The sequence below is a fragment of the Battus philenor genome, unplaced genomic scaffold, assembly GCF_028537555.1.
Source record: "Battus philenor isolate CCGP_79_NKW_IND1 unplaced genomic scaffold, ilBatPhil1.0.hap1 SCAF_13, whole genome shotgun sequence".
Lineage (NCBI taxonomy): Eukaryota > Metazoa > Arthropoda > Insecta > Lepidoptera > Papilionidae > Battus > Battus philenor.
The window spans coordinates 14,641,566-14,663,084 of record NW_027181675.1 but is presented as its reverse complement, the minus strand read 5'-3'; the positions used below and the strand labels follow the sequence as shown (position 1 = coordinate 14,663,084).

The following is a 21,519-nucleotide window of genomic DNA, read 5'->3' as shown; positions in this document are numbered from 1 at the left end:
TTTCAGCATCCTTCAGCAGGGAGTCCATGTCGAGGTGAATGTAGTCACTAGAACCTCTGCCGAATTTGATCTAGTGCCGTGACTCGAGGCTCTTCCAAAAGCCCTCAAGCTATCTTAAAATAGAAGAAGGCTTTACGACCTAAAAATAACCAAGTGTAAGAGAAATAAAACTTAAATTGACTTATAGATCAACTTATCATTGCATCTAGTTAATACTCAGTACAGAGCAGACATTTGAATACGTAACTGAAGTTATAAATACGTTATAAAAGTCAGGAATGTAGATGATGAAAAATAGGTGATGTGTGATATAATAGAAAGGAATGAATGAAAGAACATGTGAAGGATGTAAGATAAAAAAGTATATATATATAAATATAAAATTGAAAAAAAAATTAATCCGGAATCGTGACGTCCCACACAAAGCAAGGAGAATGAGAGGCTTTAAAAAACGAAAGTCTTTTTATTTAAAAAAAAATCATAAAACCCATGTAACCAAGTATAGGGTGGTAAAAATAAAATTAACATTAAAAAAATGACTTTTTGAAACCAAATCTACAGTAAAACTTGCTGGTTGTCAATATGGAGATCGATAAGAAAATTTTTCAAGAAAAACACATCGTAAGATGACATTGGGTCTTCACCAAGAAGTCCTCATTTACCATCACATGTTTTTTTGTACGAGGATGTCTAAAGACCAGAGTTTTTTTTTTATAACTGTCCGAAAATATTTACTGAAAAAGTAAAACAGTCTGGAAGGAACGTTGTTTCCAAAAGCTAAAACTTGAAAGAATGTTTAGAACATTCAAGGAATACGTTGACAATATTTAAATACATCACAATTTTTTATAATAAAAATATATATTTGTCAAATGACAATTTGCATTATTATGATATTTCAAATGAAAAAAGAAAGAAAATTTTAAATTTGAACAACGCCATTATAGGTTATAATAATATATCTAAATTTGACTCTAGTCTGTCGAATTGGGCTTCTATAGCATACGATTCTCTCGACATACAAAAGTAATTACCGTAAATAATCCAAATAGGAAAGTAATATAAAATATTTGTTAAAAATACTGCGTAATATTCAACACGAAACATTGATGTTCCAAATTCTCTCTTATATTAGATTGTATTTTAAATGCTTCGATAAAATTTACCAAAGTGTTTAATGATTTATTTACTCAAATAAATGTATTTTATTTATTTCTCCATAATTTATCTCTTTATTTATAATCAATTAACGACATAATTTTTAAGATCATAATTTTCACTCTTAAAATTGCCTATAAAATAGTATTGATCTACATATATACATTTATCATTATATATCTTACCGTTATTTATAACGATTAAAATATACCGGTGTTTGATTATAGATATTATAGCTTTGAAATATAACTTATTAGATGTCAATTAATGTGTGATACAATCTAACAGAAATCATATATATGATAATATATATGACTTAATTTTTGTTTACTATATCTACAGAATTTGTACTGTCAGAAGTTATTAGTACTTCGCATTATAAAAGACATACAGGTTGATTGAAAATAGGTATTTGCCTTTGTCAAATTTTCGAAAAAAAAAACTAAGATGAACTTAAAAATGTTATTGTTTACTGCCAGTATTATATACTAATAAATATGTTACAATATGTATTAAATATATAGATATTAAAAAATAGCAGCATTTCATAAATAATTATTATAACACTTTTTATAAATCGTCGCCCGTTATCGCGTTTAGCTAAAATGCTTATATAGCTCCGATAGCGGTACACTCGTGGAAACAAGTGGTTTAATTTTTTTAAACTAAAGTCACGGTCTTGTATATTTGTAAAACTTACGTTAAAATGTAAAGTACTCCTGTGACATCACCTTTATATATTCCAATATCATCATCATCTATAGGCACCTTTTGAAAGGTGCAAGCCTCCGTCAAAGATAGCCATTATGGCAAGGTCTGTTCTTCCTTCATCTAGACTTCACACGTTCTTGACTGTGATATCATACATGTCGTATTTAGATATATTACATAATAATATATATTTAAAAATAAAAATTGCTATGGAAGTAATATGATGAAAGAAAGATACTATGTTGAATAAAAAAAGAAATAAAATAAATAAAATAGATATAGTATATATGTCTTCTTAATTCAGGATAGATAACCACAGTTATATTTATTTTATTTATTTATTTATATGCACTGTCATCAGTTACACATATACTATACATACAGACAACATTTGACATTACGTAATATCATTATAAGTGAACTAAATATTCTTAATATATTTTTTTAAATAGATTATTTATATCATTAAAATATATTACCATGCAGTACTGTCATTAAATATAATTATAAAAAAATATGGATGAAATATTATCAGTTTTGGTGAAAAATTAATATCATATATACAACAAAGCAAAAGTCTCTTGAAAAATATATTTGTGGGGATATATACCACAATCGCCTCAATTGGAAGGTGGGTCGATGATCGTGGTGTTGTGGTAAGCAGAGGATGCTGCTGTCCATCCTCTGGAAACTTGATTTTCAGCAATGGCAATCCTAATGCACAGAGTGAATTATATAAGATTTCAACCCGAATATCGAACCAGCACCTTCTACCACTGGGCTACATTTGCCCACTGTTTATGAATATACAACTTTTTGACAGCTTGATATACTATAGGATTCATAAAATTAGTTATTGTTTTTATAAACAACCGTTTACTTTATTACTAATATATTTCTGTGAAATATCTCTGAATTATGATAGATAAATTTAAAAAGTTTCATAAATCTCTTATTACCTTATAAAGGATTAAATTTGTAATAAAGCTTAGGAAATAATTGTTTTTATTACTATATTAAAGATATACTCGTTGTTCTCAGATTAAAAGTAGTTAAGAATCTACATAGTTTTAAATTGAAAGAATATATTACGTACGAGTTGAATTTTATTACATTAAAGAGTTTTTAGTTGATGTAAATGTGTTGAACTAGGTTTGTTGACTTGGTGATGGAGTCGGGGTGATCCGCTGCAAGTAAGGAGTCGAGGTACTGGACCACCATCATTGAAACTATGGTATGCGAAAGCGTTCCCAAAAGTAAATAAAGGCGTTGAATTGTTATACGTTTTATATTATAAAGTACATATCTAAAATTGTCAAACTCCATTCCGACTGTTCTCAACAGATCAGCGTGTTAAGCTGTTTTAAACTTACTACTTAGTGTTAAATTCTACGATACAAAATCACATATAAATGCCCCATTCGAATAACAAATAACTGATATAAATATTACATAACAACTTGAAAGTAATAACACAGTACTTGAAATATTCCTATTTATAGCAAGCAAGGAAAACTTAATTGTAAAACGTTAAGATTTATTTATTTGCAACACATATTAAATTATGTATATTTTGACAATTTATTATGTTAGAAATGTCATTAATATAAAAATATACATGTTAAGAAAATAGGCTGTTCAGGGCCAAAGTTTCTAGAGGACTGTACAAACGTAACGTAAAACCTACTTTAAAGTGGTTTGACTGTAAAGGTTCTGTTTCCAACCAGTCTTCTAGGAATTCGGCGAGGGGTGGGGAGGGGAATCCCAGCAGTGGACATTCTATAGCAGAAAAGGTATTGATTGTACAAGTACAAGTCGACTATAGAAGAGCATAACAATTATATATATTATAATTATGTGTCTGTTTAAAATAATCGTCATTCTAAAGTATTTAAAAATGTATGTACTATATTTAGATTCCTTTATCGAAATTCATGCATGTATTAAACATGGTTTTGAATACGTAATCTATTAAAAAAACGATTCAATTGTAGTTAGTTTAAAATAACAAATTCTTTATTTATACATTGTATGCATGTGTGCATGCACATGCATATATACATGCATGTGTATGTGAGTATATGTTTTTATGTATCTTATAAGACTTTGTTCCTTGTCCAGTATGTGCTAAACAGTTTACTGAGTAACTTTCATCTATGTAGATATAAAAATAAAATAAAATAAAACAAGTTAATGTATCGCGATGTATTAGCGAATTGAAATTTAATTAAATAGGCGAATGTTTATCGTGGATATACCGTTGCGAGTGTATTCTGTGACCAAATTTTCCTTAAAAATGATTATAGTCACAAATTAATTAACATATGTTTTCGTTAAATTTAGTACAATCGCGTGCGAAAGACTTAAAATTGTATATAATTAAAAATGAATATCCCAGGCCATCCCTGTGGATTTAAAAAAGGATCGAAAGAAAATTACCTGCTTTCAGCGTTATGTAAGATCATCAACAAGGCCGTATGTCGTTATGATATTTATTATGTATTGCATCTATAAAGATAAAGATATAGTTCGTTTATTTAACATTTTTAACAGAACTTTTATTGGTCGTCAATATATTTATTATCTGTTTATATTTTTATTCTATTTTATGTTTGTCTCTACTCTGCTTCGCAAGATCTTAATACTTGTGGAGAAGTAGGAAGAAACTCCACAACAACACATCATTTAATAAAATTTAACACAGATTTATACATATACACTTTATCAGATACAGCCCAAAATAATGAGAGTAAAAACAATTGGCTAGGATTCTCATCATTTAAATATTCGTTTATTGAATAATAAGCCTTTTCATTTATGTATTTTTAAATTAAATATCATTTAAATTATTTAAAAAATAGCAAATGTTAATTTATTAAGCAAACATTAATTATTGATGTTGTATTTAATAATAATAAATGTTTATAATGGTGTTCAGTTCATAACGAAAATATAAAGAAATATATTATTTTGTTAATATAATAGTATACGTAATATAATTAACTCCGATTGTTAAGTAAAATTTTTATTATAATAGGTAGACAGTTTTTCACTCGGCTGTACTTGTCCCTATCTATAGTCGGCTAGACGAAACGTCACGTAACAGGATAGGCTGCGGTGCAAAAACGAAGCGCTAACTTAGGTAATGTCAGCCAAAATATTTCTCTACACGTCATATAACGTAATTGACTGCAATATAACAGATAAAAAATATCAAGAACTTTTTTAAATTTCCCATGTACTTTTATATTTGTCCATTGACTTATGTTTAAAAAAAAAACTTTTGACAGATGTTCGCGCGGCAATTTTTTTTGACATATATGTCAAAAAAGATTTTATATTTTATTATAATTCCATCTTTTGTATATGAATAGTTTTAAAATGTCTGTTTTTTTTTAAATAACTTGTTTATTAACATTCGTTTACCGCCATCTTAGAGCAAACAGATAATGAAAGGTTTTATTATTCTCCAGACATGAGCCCAGTTAAAGTTAAATGTTTACGTGTATTTTCTACGCATTTGCGATACGTGACTGATTCATACGCTGTCACAATTCTATTTAAATCTAGCAAAAACAATCAAGGACTTATTTTATCAAAACAATGTTTATTTAATGCACTTTTTATATCAAGGTCTAATAAGAAGTAATACACTTGAAATCAAGTGATGGCTAAGATACACACACTATTTGATTTTTAAAAATAAAAACTGGTACTCCAATGTCAAATTACACGTCATAAAATTCTCTACTAATTTAAGACTGCCTGATTCTTCTCGTCACGTCTAAATCTTTTTTTTTTCAACTCTCATTCTCAATCTCTATTATTTAAACAACTCACACTAAAACTTAAGGATATTTTGTGTGTTATTAAGCCTTAGGAATATACTGTTTTAATTCTTGCATTAAAAAAGTTTGCGAAAGTGGTAAAACAAAGAGCCAACAGAAATCGATATATTCTCTTTTCAAATCAGGACACCTAAACCGGGATTTTGAAATGAACTATGCATAAAAACCATCATCATTCAGCCATAGAATATCCAGTGCTGCACATACACGGTCTTCATCCAGTGCAAGACAAGAGGGAATAGGTTTCTTCTGGGCTAACAGATATAAACATACATCTTGTCATTGCTTAAGATCAGTCGACACAAAGGTCAATTACTTCGCAGATAAAGGATAAAAAAAACTTGGTGCACGCATTACTCTACCATTATATAAACACACACACATATATATATATATATATATATATATATATATATATATATATATATGTATAAATAAGTATTTTTGTACACATGTATGAGTGCAAAAAATGTACAGTTAAACATGTATTTGTATATATATATACACAGATTCATACATACATAAATAAATGTATGTATATATGTATGCGGGTATAGTAATGTATGTTTTTATATGGTGTATAATAAAGTGTAAATAAAACAAAAATTCATTCGTTTATGGATCTTGTCATTTTTTAATCGATTTTGGAGAGAAATCGCGAGCATAGAGCTCTAAATGACTTGTTGGCATCTGGGGAGAAAATATTTCAGATTCATAAATAAGCACTGGTATAAACATAGGGGAGTTGAATTTTATTCTTATTTCAAATTTGGTTCCTCTGATATACTCTTCACAAAAGAGACCGATCGACATAGTTAAGACAGTAAGTCATAGACAGAAGAAGCCTATGATTAGAGCTAATATAAATTATAAAAGGTGTAAAATGAAATTAATAAATAAAAAACAAACAGTTCAATCAGTTCCAAACGAGAGTTGATATTACAAATATGGTGGCAGAGGTTAAAAAAGTATTATTGTAACAAGTGTTATCACAGGAAGCGCCGCGGCGCGAGCTTATGCCTGTGTCCTAGGTACTGAACTTTAAAAGGACAAGGATAACTTACTGTTTATACGAATCTATTTACGGAGAATTATAATGTTTAAGTGAAGATTATATTGACTTTTACATTTATTTGGATTCAATTTACAATTTAAGTTATATTGACTATTCAATTGTTTCCAGTATAACATCAACCGATGTTACAAGGATGCTCATCATCCTAGGGTCAGGGTCTGAAGAGCAACAGACATCCTTGGGCTGATAGCAGTGTCGTATGTTAGCGATATCACGTCACACACGTGCGTGTATTGCACAGACGAGACTCAAGATGCGATTGCAAGATTCATCAATGTGGCGAATACGGCAACCAACAGATACTGGCGCACAACCTGATGATGAATATGGAGTAGGGATCAGGAAGTGTTTGTACCAAAAGTAATGCTAACTGAACATTGTTGGATCATCGTTGAAACGAATGATTTCAAAAAATTTTCTTAATAGTCAACTTCAATACTTAGTTGATTTAAAAAAGTTTATGATATTAGTAAATAGTATAAGATACTAAAACACTGTAACATATAAAAAAATATATCTGAAATATTAAACGTAATTGTAAAAACAAAGGCAACGACTATAATGTCTGTGAAATATAAATCCTAATATTTAATAAAAAAGTACTATGTCTATATTATGAGATATACTTAAAGTTATATATACATAAAATTAGGTTTTAATTTCTACAGATTATATATACAAGTTTTCACTTAATGTTTCTAAGTTTGATATTATAACATATATATGTAGTTTGTGAATATATTAATATAAAACCGTATCGATGACTAACTTATGTTTTAGGTTATTCAAATAAGTTTCATATATACAGTGTTGTTGTATTTGTGGAAACACCCTTTCGTGTACTATATTGTCCTTCCAAAAATAGAATGTAAAGGGATCGATTTTACCCTTTTAACAAAAACAGGGCAGTTTTTAACGAAATAATTTTATCTATGATAAAACAATTTGCGTTTATAATAAGGTAATGGAATTTAAAGTTATGGATAATGTTATCTAAATAAAGTTAACATTAGAAATAGATTTAAAGTTAAACCTTTCTCTATGCTTTATATAGTAAGTAATTATTACAATGTAATGTCTTTTAACATGTCCAAAAACATATAAATATATCTTGTTACAGTGAGGAGAATTTTAAGCGATATATACATGTAAATAACTCTAATAATGTATGAATGGTATTATTAAAAGTGACCACAAAAAAACCGTCTGAGTTTCTAGTGGGCACATCATAGATCGACCAGTGGTATAGCACAATGGTTTCTCTACCTTGTTAATTGTAAGTCGCGTGTTCGATTCCCGGGTTTATCTTAAATAATTCCCACTGCATTAATTATATAGGTTTACCACTGCTCGTAAATATGTTTTCCAGAGGATGGGCAGTAGCGTCTGTGTACTAAAATCAAACTTGCAATCGCCTATCATACGTGGCGATTACGGTATATCCCCTCAAATATATTGTTTGGGGGTGGCATATTATAGTGGCGATTATGGGCTGATGAGTTATTAGATCTTTAAGCTGAAGATTGACAGATGAGCTAGTTTTTATCTAGTTTCTATCAACTTGAATTCTTCTAGAATTTTTATAACCTACATATGTGTACACTGTGATTCTAAGTGTTTTATTATATGTACAGAATGCAATTAAAAAATTTACTAGATTAATAATAATATATCTGATTTGTAAAATAAACAAATTTATTAATATGGAAAATCTAGTAAAAAATAATCTTAATTCGATCAGTATTCATTTTAATTGGTACGATAAATCATTAATTTCAAATTTATTTTACAATTTTATTATCTGTGGCTATAAATAATAAGGAACCGTTTGTGTAAACAATGTCCAGACGAAACATGCGACGCGAAATAATTATCGATGAAAGTCATTTAATGCTTTATGCAGTTTGAAATTTAAAATTTTTAACCAATATACTCAATTGAAACGGTTAAGTGAACTAGGTTTTTAATCTCAATTCAATAATATTTAAGTAATGAGATCTGGTTAGTTTAACTTTAGCGAGTAACTTGAAACTGATGCGTTGTTAAATAGACAACTGTATGAGTTTATGCCGCCGTTAAATTTGAATTTAGAATCAACGCGTATAAAACCATAGTTACAAAAACTAATTTGAATTCAAATTTTTGCGTCAATTATTTCGCTATTCAAAGAGAAGTTAGCGCATAATATAGTTTATAAATAGTCAAGAAATAAACAGTATACTAAAATTATATATTCTGTAGTTTTAAATAAAATAAATAATAACATAGAAATAAACGTGAATCTATTTTAGCGTTCTCTATTAGCGAAATTAATCTCTAAAATCTGAAATGCTCTAGAATTTTAAAATAATAGACTATTTAATCTGATCCATTTAGTATGAATCATCACAACAAAACATCAGTAGAACTTGATAAACACTTAAATTTCTAGGAAATGTCGACTAAAATATTCCATTGATTTGTTATAATAATAATTTGACGTCTTAAAAATGCAAAGAAGTATCAAAATTATAAAGAATTACACATTTTAATTAAATATATACCGTATAATATATTCAAATAAAACACAATAACAAAAATGTTGTAAATTTTATGTCATTGAAAATATTTTAAAAGAAATAGTTATAAGGATTTATTCTTTGGAAATATAAAAATAAAGTTTATAATTTTTGAGTGTAAAGCAATAGTTTTAAATAAGAAATATGAGTCAAATATAATCAGTATTCTTTATTTAAACTAAGAAATGTTAGTATTATTTAAAAAGAGAATAAAACTTTTGATATCTGTAAAAATTATGCTATTTAAATTCTGATATTTTTATAGATGAAAAAAAATACAACGTATTTAGCCACTAAACATAGATTATAAGTTGAGTTAGTATATAAATTGTAAAGGTTATTATATGTGTTTCAGATTTTCGCGCCTTTTTCGATACGAGACACCGGCCTGTCTCGCGGCCGGAGTCCGATAGCACTTTGTCTATAAAAATGTTATCTTTTCTAAGAACAAGAAATGTTGCGGACACAACACCGCACATTGATCATCCTCTAATAAGACTGGCCGCAGAAAAAATAAAATATAACGGCGCTCGTTGTCCTAAAATGAGGTTATCCGCGGCGGTCTAACACAATTTTTGTGCAAATAATATTATCATTTGGCACGACCTTGCTCCCAGCTATCACCGAAATTTTGCTAGTTCTAACGTCACCAACGATAACTGAGAAAAATCGGAAAAAAAAATTGCACACTCATATACATATACACCGACTCACCCGAATCCGCGCAATCCTGTCACACTTCACTTCACAATTACATAAAAAAAAATTAAAAAAAAAATCAGTAACGGTAAAAAAAAACAATTGTCAAAATTCGAAATTAGAACGGCACGATGTGAGGCGCGTAAGTGCAAGGTGTGTTGGCGTAGTGTCGCGGCGTGCTGCACATCGCGCGGTCGCCGGCGCTCGCCGACTGCGGCGCGCACGCACGCCCCGCGCCCCGCGACCCGTGACCCCCGCGCGCCCCTCGACCCCCCGCCGAAAATGCGCCGCGCAAAAATACGGCGGGAGGGTACGCGTAAAAACTGAAGGGGTGCTACGCGAGCCTGTATGCTAATTAGGGTTGCAACGGATACATTTTCGTTTGCGTCTCGAACGAGATTTTCGCGACGGTTTCGCTTCACCTACTTTACCTACAATTATTAATTACATCGTAACCTTTAAACTGTAACATAACATGATAAGTTACGAAAAATTTTGGGAGCGTCAAAAAAAAAAAACTTGATAATTCGTGAGAGCGACGTGCTCTCCCGCGAGTTTTCCTTTCGCCTCCTAAACAAGTACTCGGCTACAGCCCTATGCTAATCCGTCGTACACTCGCCCTTTTTTCCGGGATGGGGGAGGACGCGAGGGGGGGGGGGAGTACAATTAAAAACCCGCGCTTGCGTGGGGACTGCGATTAGGCGACGTCGGCCGCTGGGAGTCTGTCAACATTTTTTACTTTTTCCTAGTCTGCTTCTGCGATCTCTCCCTATGTAGATGCGCAAGGAATCGATGCCTGTCTGCTATCCTACGTGATTAAGGCATTCGTCCGCTATTCCCTTTTGATTCTCTCTCATCCTAAATCATTGCGAGTGTTATGAAATATATAATACATACATACATGCAAGACTTATACACGAAATAAATTTATGTTTTGATGTTACTAGATACAAATACTTACATTATTATTACTAAATTATAATATAATAGGTATACTTTACAATTATATATTTGTATGTTTTTACGAAGACATAGTTAACACGAGAAGACGCTTGATACGGAAAGCGTGCATCTATGGACTAATATATATATATATATGTTGATTAAAAATATGTGTTAAAGTTTTAAAGATTTCTGTAGATACGTGAGTTATTTTATTTAGTTAACAATATATGTTAAATATTATTCAGTTAAATAAACTAGAAAGAGAGAAATTTAAGTTAATATGCATTATATTTAGTGTTAAAATATGCATCAATAACGACTTTGAATTTTTTTTTTGGCGCCAGTATAGAGGTCGATCTTTCTAGAAATTTAAAGGGAGCGAGCTAGATTTAAAACGGAGATAGAACTTGATCAATGTGAGATGTGTATACAAAGGAGAGCTGCGGGTTGGGGTCCTGCAGAGCTCGGACCTCGCCACGGCTTCAGCTCCGTTTGCAAGCGGCGATTTTGGCGCCCTTTGTACGGCAACGCAAAAATGCGAATGTGCTGCTAGCGTGTTATTCTTTTTTTTTTCTATTTTTACTTTTCGAGCGTTTGTTGAAACTGGCCAGTAAATTTAGTGGCAAAATGCGAGCATATTTAGCTGCCACAGATACGTGTGTTTTGTACGTCGAATTCTATTTTTAAACTTCCCTTTTTTAAAACTAGTTTTTTTTTTTAAATCATAAGTTTTTTTTCTTAAATTACATGTATTTTAAAAATACAAATAATAAATAGTAGTACATTGTTTAGTAATTTTAATGTTTTTTGGTATCTTAATGATTTATTATTCGATTTTTAAAAATGTTTTGTTTTATAAAATCGATTGGTTGTGAATAATAATAATAAAAAAATATATAATGTTTATTGTCTCCTTAGTAATTAATAATTAAATTTGAAAAATAAAAATTTAATGCATTAAATTTTGGATTAGACAACACCTTTCAATTTGGTGTTGCCATATTTAAATATTTGGATGATTTTATTAAAACAACGTAACCTAAGTGTTTCGCTTCCCTCATACCAGCTCCGTGTACAGTCGACCCCGTAATTTAATTATCAGACATCATTACAATCTAAATGTTTTATATATATATATATATGTTTTTCGTATTGAATACACTTTATATAAGTGATAAAACAAGCAAATAGATTCCTTCATCCTGTCATACGTTCCTTTTAATAAATTACGATTATAAAATATTTTTTATTATTTATTTATTTACTGCTACTATAAATATGTGTGAAGATGGACATAATATCTTGTAGGTATACTCTACCAGTCAAACATAGGTGGTATATAATTACACCCACTGCAAGGCATATATGTCTTTCTCAAAGATATTCTAGGAAATATGCCATATTCGTGGTCGTAGTGTGGTATGCTGCAAACTTTGTATAATGTATACAAAAAGCGTGAATTATACAGGATTGATCTCAGGAATTGAACCGGCGATCTATGTTCGCAAATCTCAGACCTCTATCGCTGGACTACCACGGCTCGGTAGGTGTTATATGTTACATTAAAGTTAATTTATATAAACCCATACTATATACATTGTATATACTTTACGTAACATATATATAGTTTAATTATATTATAAATGAAGATGTAAGATCATAAAATAAATCATATAAAATAGGTAAAGTAGCAGTTGCATCGAAGTGCGATTTATTCGAGATTTTGATAGATTTCTCTATCAAGGAATAGAATCGGCAGTCGACAAGAGATGTTTTTTATTTTTTTTATATATTGCTCCAGTTTTTTGGGTCTTTTTTTACTTATTCTATCTAGGGTATATACAGACTATGTTAACAAAATATTTGCGTTCTCATCCATTTTACTTCTCTATGTCTTTTATTATTAAAAAATTCTTTCATATCTTTAATTCATTCACTTTCCGAAAATACTACAGGTTTGAATTTTGTTATGTTTTGCTTTATTTCTACTTTCATTCTTTTATATTTATCACAGATTAGAGTATTTAATTTGACTAATCTTTTACACTTTTTTGTCTACTTGTTCCTTTAAATGGTCTCTCTTATGACCCTTCTGCAGTACTCTAGTAAGGTTCCGCGACTCTCCTCGTTGTCCATAAGTGATGAGATGTTTCTATCTTTAACCCCTTGTTGTCAATAGATAGAAGAAGAAGTAAATAATTAGAATATGCATTAATTACCATCATATTAGCAAATAGAAGTCACTTCAAGGCAAAAGCATCTCCTAAATATTCCCACGATGCTATGTTTTTATGGCTCCGTTTTATTTAGATAATATATTTTTTTATTTCTCTACTTATCTCTGTTCCTTCTCGATGTCTTACTCTCATATCTATTATTCCTTTCCATACTTTCCTTTCGATCTTTACTATGTTGTTTATAATACATATAACTATATATAGCAGGGGCAGCCAAGTTCATTGATAGTTCAAGCCATTGTTCGAAATTTGAACTTTTTCTTGAGACGCAATTAAATACGCATTTACAACACGCATACAAATATTTTTTTTTATAAAAATTATATTTAATGAAATTATATAACATAAATACAAAACACGTGTATTGAAGGCAGACGTATATGACAGCACTAAAAATACTCAAGATGCCGGTTAGTTAATTATGATCGGTGTATGGATTTCACTAATTTTATGGTGGAATAATAATGATAATTATTCACGCCAGTAATTTGTTTCGATTTCCCAGCAGCTGACATGGGTTATATAAATTTAAATATTGAAATAATTGAACAATCAATCGGAGCCAAAAATAATCGTTCAAAGAGCCGCAAGTGACTCGCGAGCTGTAGTTTGACCACCCCTGACTTCTGACGTACACTCTTCGATGTACTCTCATACATCTTTCTCCTAAAGAATTCGCCCATAGACTCAGGCGTAATTTCATTTATCTTCACGTGATAATCACAAAGTTGACCTCTGGATTTTGACACCTTCACTCTAATCTGAGTGTTAGTTTCACCATAGCGTCGTTCGAATCAGGATGGATCTGGTATGCCTGGTACTACATATGGTGTTTTGATAACACAATGGTTTTTTTAACCATTTGCTGGCCTATATAAGATCATACACAGTATGTTAACAATTAAAATTCTATATGTGTCATAATTGTAAAATATATAGAAACTTAATGGTGGCATATTTGCGAAGATAATAATAATGGTATATATAGAAAGTTCCACTCCATATTATGCCAACGGATATGACGTCATCAACTAACTAAACAGAAATAAATAAAGAAAATATCGGCCTTACTTTTTGATATATCTCGGAATAGTCACGTGTATTTTAATCATTATTAATTGAATTTAAATATGTTCTATAAAACGTATTAAATCTATATACATATATATATATATTAACATAAGAATATATGATGATTTTAAATTAATTAAATAAGATATGCGGTTGACTGCTTTCATTTTGAATTTCGAATTTCAAATGTCGTAATTTGAGATTAGAATTCAAATTTCTATTTTTAAAAACGATGTTCATTGCATATAAGTCACTTTATACCCTTGATTAATATTTGCCTTTAAAAGCGCCAATTTCTTGAACGGTAATCGAATCTGCGTTTTATGATCTCAAGTCTCAAGTTCAATGATATAAAAACATTCAATTATAAATCTTTGATTAATTTTAACTGTAAAATAATTTAAATTTTAATTAAAGATATCTACACACAATTATTTGTTATATATGTGTATATCTAAACAATAATATAAACAGTGTGCGAAGAATTTAAAATGGGGAGAGAAACCCTTGCACTTTAAAGTTGTTCCGTCGAAAAGGGGATATGCGTGTAGTGCGTACGATTGTGAATAACGCACTATGATGCATTTCTGTGACGTCATCACGGTTTATATGACGTCATCAATAGCAGCGATTGAACGGTTTTTTAAAGTAACAGACACATATACACCCGCAACAAGTTTCGTCTCTATCAAAATGATTTCAACGCATACCGATATTCCGATAGATTTGAACTAGAACACTGTTAGCTATATTTAACAGTAACTATGTTTCAGTAAAGTATTTTTCTAACAGTTTTATTAAGCTTACAGTTAAACTTAAGATTAAGTTAAACATATACATAAATAAAAGACTCATTTATTCAACATTGATACTTTTAACATAACTCTAATAGATCGTCGACATTCTTTAAAGTAATTTTATTCTTGACTTTACTTCGATAGGTGGTGGAGAAGAACTAGTTTAAATTATAAAATTAAAGTTAATTCATCATCAATCAACCACCATCACTGACGTTGTTTTCTATAATTATCATCCGAAACAAATCACTAAGCCATATCTGTGATATAAAAAATAACAGTTCATATGACGATTTGTTTTAAGTCTACTTTATTTTAAGTTTATATTTATATATATATATATGATTTGATATTTATATAGGAGGAAAGTCTAAATATATATAATGTGTTTTAAAGAGTAATTTCTTTATGTTAATAAAGTTAAACAAATTATATCTTTACTGCTATGGTACGTATTTATTAAAATACATTTAATTAGTGATTTAGAATATGTAATTAATTTTATTTATATAAAGAAATTAAGTAATAGTAAATTTATGATTTTGATCTATAAATATTATAATTTCTATTTATGCGAGTACGTATGTATATATTTAAAAGTAAAAAATGTCATTTTTGACACATAATACGTATGTCTTTGGTTATTTTTTTTTATTTGTATTTTACAAGTGGCCAGTATTGGTCAAGTGGTATCTAATAATGGGGACATTTGCTGGTGCTGATTATATATGCAGGTCCGTGTATAGGCGAGCCCGTGATCTGCTTGCACCTCAGCTGGACCGCTAGCTCCGGGATACCAGCATTACCATCACAATGCCAATAGAAGGGTTGCTATCATTGGTGAGACAAATTATTTACAAAACTAGTCTATAGCTATTAAACATTTGCGTTTTTTTTTTTAAATTAGTCACTACATTATCTGTGGCAATTGTTCTAATTAATAACATCTGTATTTATTTATAATTGTTATTGTTTATATTAATTTTAACAAGTTCCTTGTTGCGTTAAATTTGACATTTTTTAAAAATCATAATTATTGAAATGTCTTTTTTTTAATTGTTATTCATTACCAACCTGTTACTGGCCATTACTATTTTTTTAATCTAATGGTGGCATTACATTTATATGTCAATTGTGATTTCATATTCACAAAATATTTGTTTCTTAAATTAAACATATAATTAAATTATAATTATTTTATCGAGTATTCTTATATGATTAAATAGATATTATTTAAAGTGTTAGATAAATTTGCCTTAATGATATTTGCGAAATATATATTTTTTAATTTATTATCTGTATTTATATAAATTAATTAGTTAATTGTATTGTGTTTAAAATATTTTTTAACATAAGTGATTGGCTCAGTGTGTTTAAAAATTATGGTGGTTGGTAGACGATGAATTTTGTGTGAGAAATGAGAGACTTAAATGAGAGAACTCACCTTGTCAGCGGCTTTCGCGCCAGCCGTCGTAACGTAACAAAAACAATAAACAGAACATCAACAGTCGCACAAGTCAATGTCCGGCCGCCGCGACACCGCACCGAGTGAACAAAGTAGGAAAACTGAACAAGAAAATACGTTATCGCGTATACCCGCGAAAGTTTTCAGGCCCGTCCACACACGCGCCAACTTCGCGCGAACTTTGACCGGAAAGTTTCGACGTCACGCGCACCGGAAGCGCGGACCGCCGCCCGCCCAATTTTCAAATCTCAAACACTTGGCCGTTCGGAATTCAATTGTTTACTGTTACTGGTTTTTATTTTTATTTTTTTTTTTAATTGTGAGCGTTAGTGTTTTTTTTTTATTGTGTCCGCTCTTCGGTCGGAGGCGTCCACCCGTCCGGCCGGGTCCGGCTAGTCTGCAGTATCAGAGCGGGCAGCGTCCACCTTTTGTAATGAAACGTTCACACATGCTTCCGCATTAACGTACCGATGCCATCAATAATGAAGCCGGGCGGGTAAAAAACAAAAACGGCCACCACTCCCGCCGAGGCGCCCGCCGACACTACAGCCTCCTCGTCAAAGATCAGAATTGCATATCTGGGTTGCGTTAATGAGAGGGGAGAGGGGGTGAAACCGGGAAGGGGGCGACGTCGGAGGGGGACGGGGGGGTTCGAAAAAGTGGCACCGCTCGCGCGCGAATATAAATTCATCGCCAAAAAATCATTACGCGGGGGGTGGTATTACGGGGTTCCGCGCGCGGAGGTTCGCTCGCATAGTTTTTAAAGTCGGGCGCTCACTCGACGCAGAGCCGCGGCGGGCGGACGCCGCGCTCTCACTGCTGCAACGTCTCGAGACGCCCTTGCACCTGCACCGCGCCTTACACGCATGCGAGCTTTCTTCCCACCGGGGCTTCCCCGAGATCTCTGTTCCACGTATCAACCTCTTTCGTCGACGATCGTAATCAATTTGTGCGTAGGCAGCGAGCACAGTTCCACGCACACACGCATCCTATCTGTGTGCGTGTCAAATTAAATCTAATACAAAGTTGCGTTTTATGATCACGCCGCTACACATGTGTGTAGGGGAGCACAATGCGAGTTCTCGCTGTACACTCGAGTCGAGACGATTTACATTAAAAAATAATACACGTAATTAGAAAATAATTACTTTCGTAAACAAAAGTAATAATTACACCTACAAGTATAAGCTCAATCACACTGAACGTGACTTGATTTTATATTTTCAACAAATTATTTATAAATATCGATTTTAATTCATTAATAATTGATAAAGTTTAAAAACACTATACGATAAGTATTATTATAATGCTGGCAATATAAATGTCGGTACGAAAAAAAAAGGTTGTAAAGCAAAGCGTATTCCCGCCATTTTATCTGTCATTACTAACCTATCGCCTTAGCCGATTGTGTGCCTTACGAAATTTAAATATATATAAAAAAAAATTGTAGAGAATTCCGTCGAAACTGCACATTAAGGTAATGCGATCGGATGTACTTTAAACACTCACACAAGTATAATGTTAAAAATGAATTACCAACACAAGCTCTACTGCCTCCCCAGTACACTCATTTTCATTTCGATGTTTTTGGGTTTTTGCGCAGATGGGGGGTCCGCCCACCCCGCCCTGTGGAGCCACCACCCTCGCCCTATGAAAATAGGATATATTTTTATGTTTTATTTGCCGGAAGCCCGTAGCTTAGTTGCATGTTTATTAGAACTTTTTATTAGTACAAACAATAAGGCTCTGGCGTTTTTTCGCGTTTCGCTTTCACGGCTGATTTGTGACGGCCCTGCCGGCGGCCGGGTCACGGAAGCCCCGCTTCTGATTGAACTATACCTTACGATTTACATCGCAATTCGATGATCGCATGAGAACGCATCCTTTAAACGACAATAATTCAAAAAACGAACAGGCCATTTGTTACTGCTTAAGTACATTTCGAAATAAATTGCAATTTACGAATTTATTTATAGATAATAACGAAAAATAAGAAACCACAGGTACGTGAGGCGGTCTTGGCGATCTCTACCAGACAACCTTTGGAGATGAGAGATAGTAAGAAGTGATACGTACAAAAACATACACTATTATACACACACATATGCATAACATATACATATATAAATATCGTTATAGTTCTCATAATTATTTCAACTGTAAAACGTCCAATGATGGACATATGTCTTCATCTGCAATAGAATCATTTGAAAGCGGCCTGTATTCGGAGTTTTCCAACAACAAAATCAAGCAATTTGTTATCATGATTATAGTTGATAGGTGACAGTAATTTTCTCTAATGTCGATTTCGTTATGTAAAATTGTGCAAATGAATTGATTTTTAAAATAAACGTTTCTAATTTGACTTACTTACTCAATACTCAGAGAAACAACCGTACTATTGACACTTAGTTTTATTCAAAACGCTTGCATTTTTTTATTTATTCATTTTATTTAGTTCTTTGAGTATTTGATAGCGATTGTAAATGTAAAAGATTGTACGAAGGAGAGTTCAATTTGATACAAAGTTGTATCAAATTCATCTCCCTTATTATATACTTAAGTTTAAAGTTTACAACGAGTTAAACCTAATTTTTTTTTGTAGTAACTTGCACAATATATTCTTAAACATATACTAATAACCTTTGTATATTAAGGTTAGACACATTGATATACGTAGTCTTTTATCTTTATTCCATAGATTTCCAATAAAACCGGTCGGGAGAGTTCTGCATCTAACCTCTTCCTATGACAATAAGGTTATATGTCAGTCGAATACTGCCCAAAAAGCCTTTCAATTTTTATCAATTGAAAAACGTAATAAATGATGTTTTCTAAAAAATATAATTTCTTCTGATAGTTGCAAGTCAATTTTCTTCTTCTTCTTCTTGAAGTGCCTCTCCAACTAGTGGAGGTTGGCTATCAGCTTCCTGCTCTTTTCCTTATTTTTGGTTCTGCGTAATAGCTCAGCAGCGCTGGCGATTCCGGTCCACTCTCTAATGTTACGAAGCCACGACTTCTTTCTCCTACCAACCTTCCTTTTACCCGCGACCTTTCCTATCATGATAAGTTGAAGGAGATTGTATCGTTGGTGTCGAAGAACGTGTCCCAAGTAAGCGATTTTCCTTCGTTTTACTGTGAGCATTAGTGCGCGTATATGGCCGATTCGATATAATAAGATTTATGAGTTACCTACACGAACAGGCTACGTACAATATCGCACGAAATACAAATGATAAAACGTCAGATAGATATTGTGGAACAGAGATAGTGCTCTACGAAGACGAAATCGGCTACGATTGTTTCCAAAGATCGATGTGCAATATTTATCGCCGGGTCCCTTTGTTCATTTAAAAAATCACGAATATTAAAAATTGATGCAAAAAACACTTGACTCTACGAATTAATGAACGAAATTACAAATCGTGATAGACATTGTAATCTTTTTTCATAATAACTAACAAAGTCTTCTTTCAGTCAAAAGACGCCCATTGCAAGGCAGCCTGAACTATGTCGCCAATGCAAGTCGTCACCCTAGAATCTTCCGACCACAACGGCTATCAATTGCACGAGCGATGTGCCATATCTATTGCCACTTAAGTCAATCAAGTATTGCTACGTCGCTGATTTTGATTTCGCTTTTTACTTCAATGTTAACTTGTTATGGTTTGTATGGGAAAATAAGTTTTTATTTTAAGTGTTTATCATGCAGTTGTTTTTTATATTTTACAACACAAAAACCTTTTGGATTTTTTAAGGAAAATTTAAAAGGAAAAATTGGTCGAATTGGTCGCGCTTAGAAACACACTTCGAAATTTATGGATATACATATATATATATATATATGTATATATATACAGTAGGTTTAAACATAAATGCTTATGAAATAACTATAATAAAATTATTCTCGAATAACAGTGTAATCAAAAGAAACATGGATATTTTTTTATATAGAGATTGTTAAATTGTGTAAAATTTTAAGTAAATAAGACTGTGTTTTGTGATACATTTAGTTTTAAGGCTATATGTACATGCGATCTTAAACTTTTGAAAAATAAGTTCTTCACATTTAAAACGTTAATCTCACAATATATTATGTTAGTAAATGTAATTTTTATTCATGATTTTCACGTGAGATTTTTTATGTTTAAATCTCAATTATTTAGCCTAGGTTTGTAGATATAAAAAACATATATATTTATTATATATTTCGACATTTAAGTAACAAACTAGTTACAAACTTATTAGTGCCTTTCATTCTTAACTTTTCTATTTTATATCTTCATATCATTATATATAATATATATATATGTATATATATATATATATATATATATAAATTATTCGTTGGGCAGAAAAGCCTTAATACAAAATAAACTAAGCTCCTATGCATTGGTATTCACATGTCATATATTATTTAGAAAGTTTTTCAAACAGCTCTAGCATATCTATATCAAAAAGCCTCCAATTTTCTCTACTATTATTATTTGAAATTTTCTAGTCCAGTTTAATAGAAACTACAATGAATTTGAACTCCTATATAATGAAATATGTAACATAATGCTACCAAAGTACCGAATATACCGTGATTTAATTAGAGCCTTCAACAAACTCTGGTTATTTAGCGACCATTGTATATATTTATATATGTAGCATTACTACATAATTTTCAATCTACCCACGCGCGCTTTACGTCGCCCGCACCGCCTTTTAAGGATGTAATTTTATTAAAACCTCTCTTAATCACACTTAACATGATAAAAAAGATATAATAGTCAATTTTTGAAACTATGATAGCTATATTTTCAAGATACACATTTAAAATATGCTTCGTAAAATTCGGACATAATTGATATATTCTCGGCAATAGAAATATTCCTAAATCTTTATTTTATTATATTTCAATTATTCTTAAGCTACATAAGTACAACATCCGGCGGTAAATATTGCACATC

General features: G+C 31.2%; 1 protein-coding gene across 1 annotated transcript in view; it reads right to left on the bottom strand.

Annotated features, from left to right (window-relative positions):
• LOC137933588 (broad-complex core protein-like) overlaps window positions 1-21,519 on the bottom strand; it is a 145,403-nt gene that overhangs the window by 29,762 nt on the left and 94,122 nt on the right. The window lies entirely within an intron of this gene.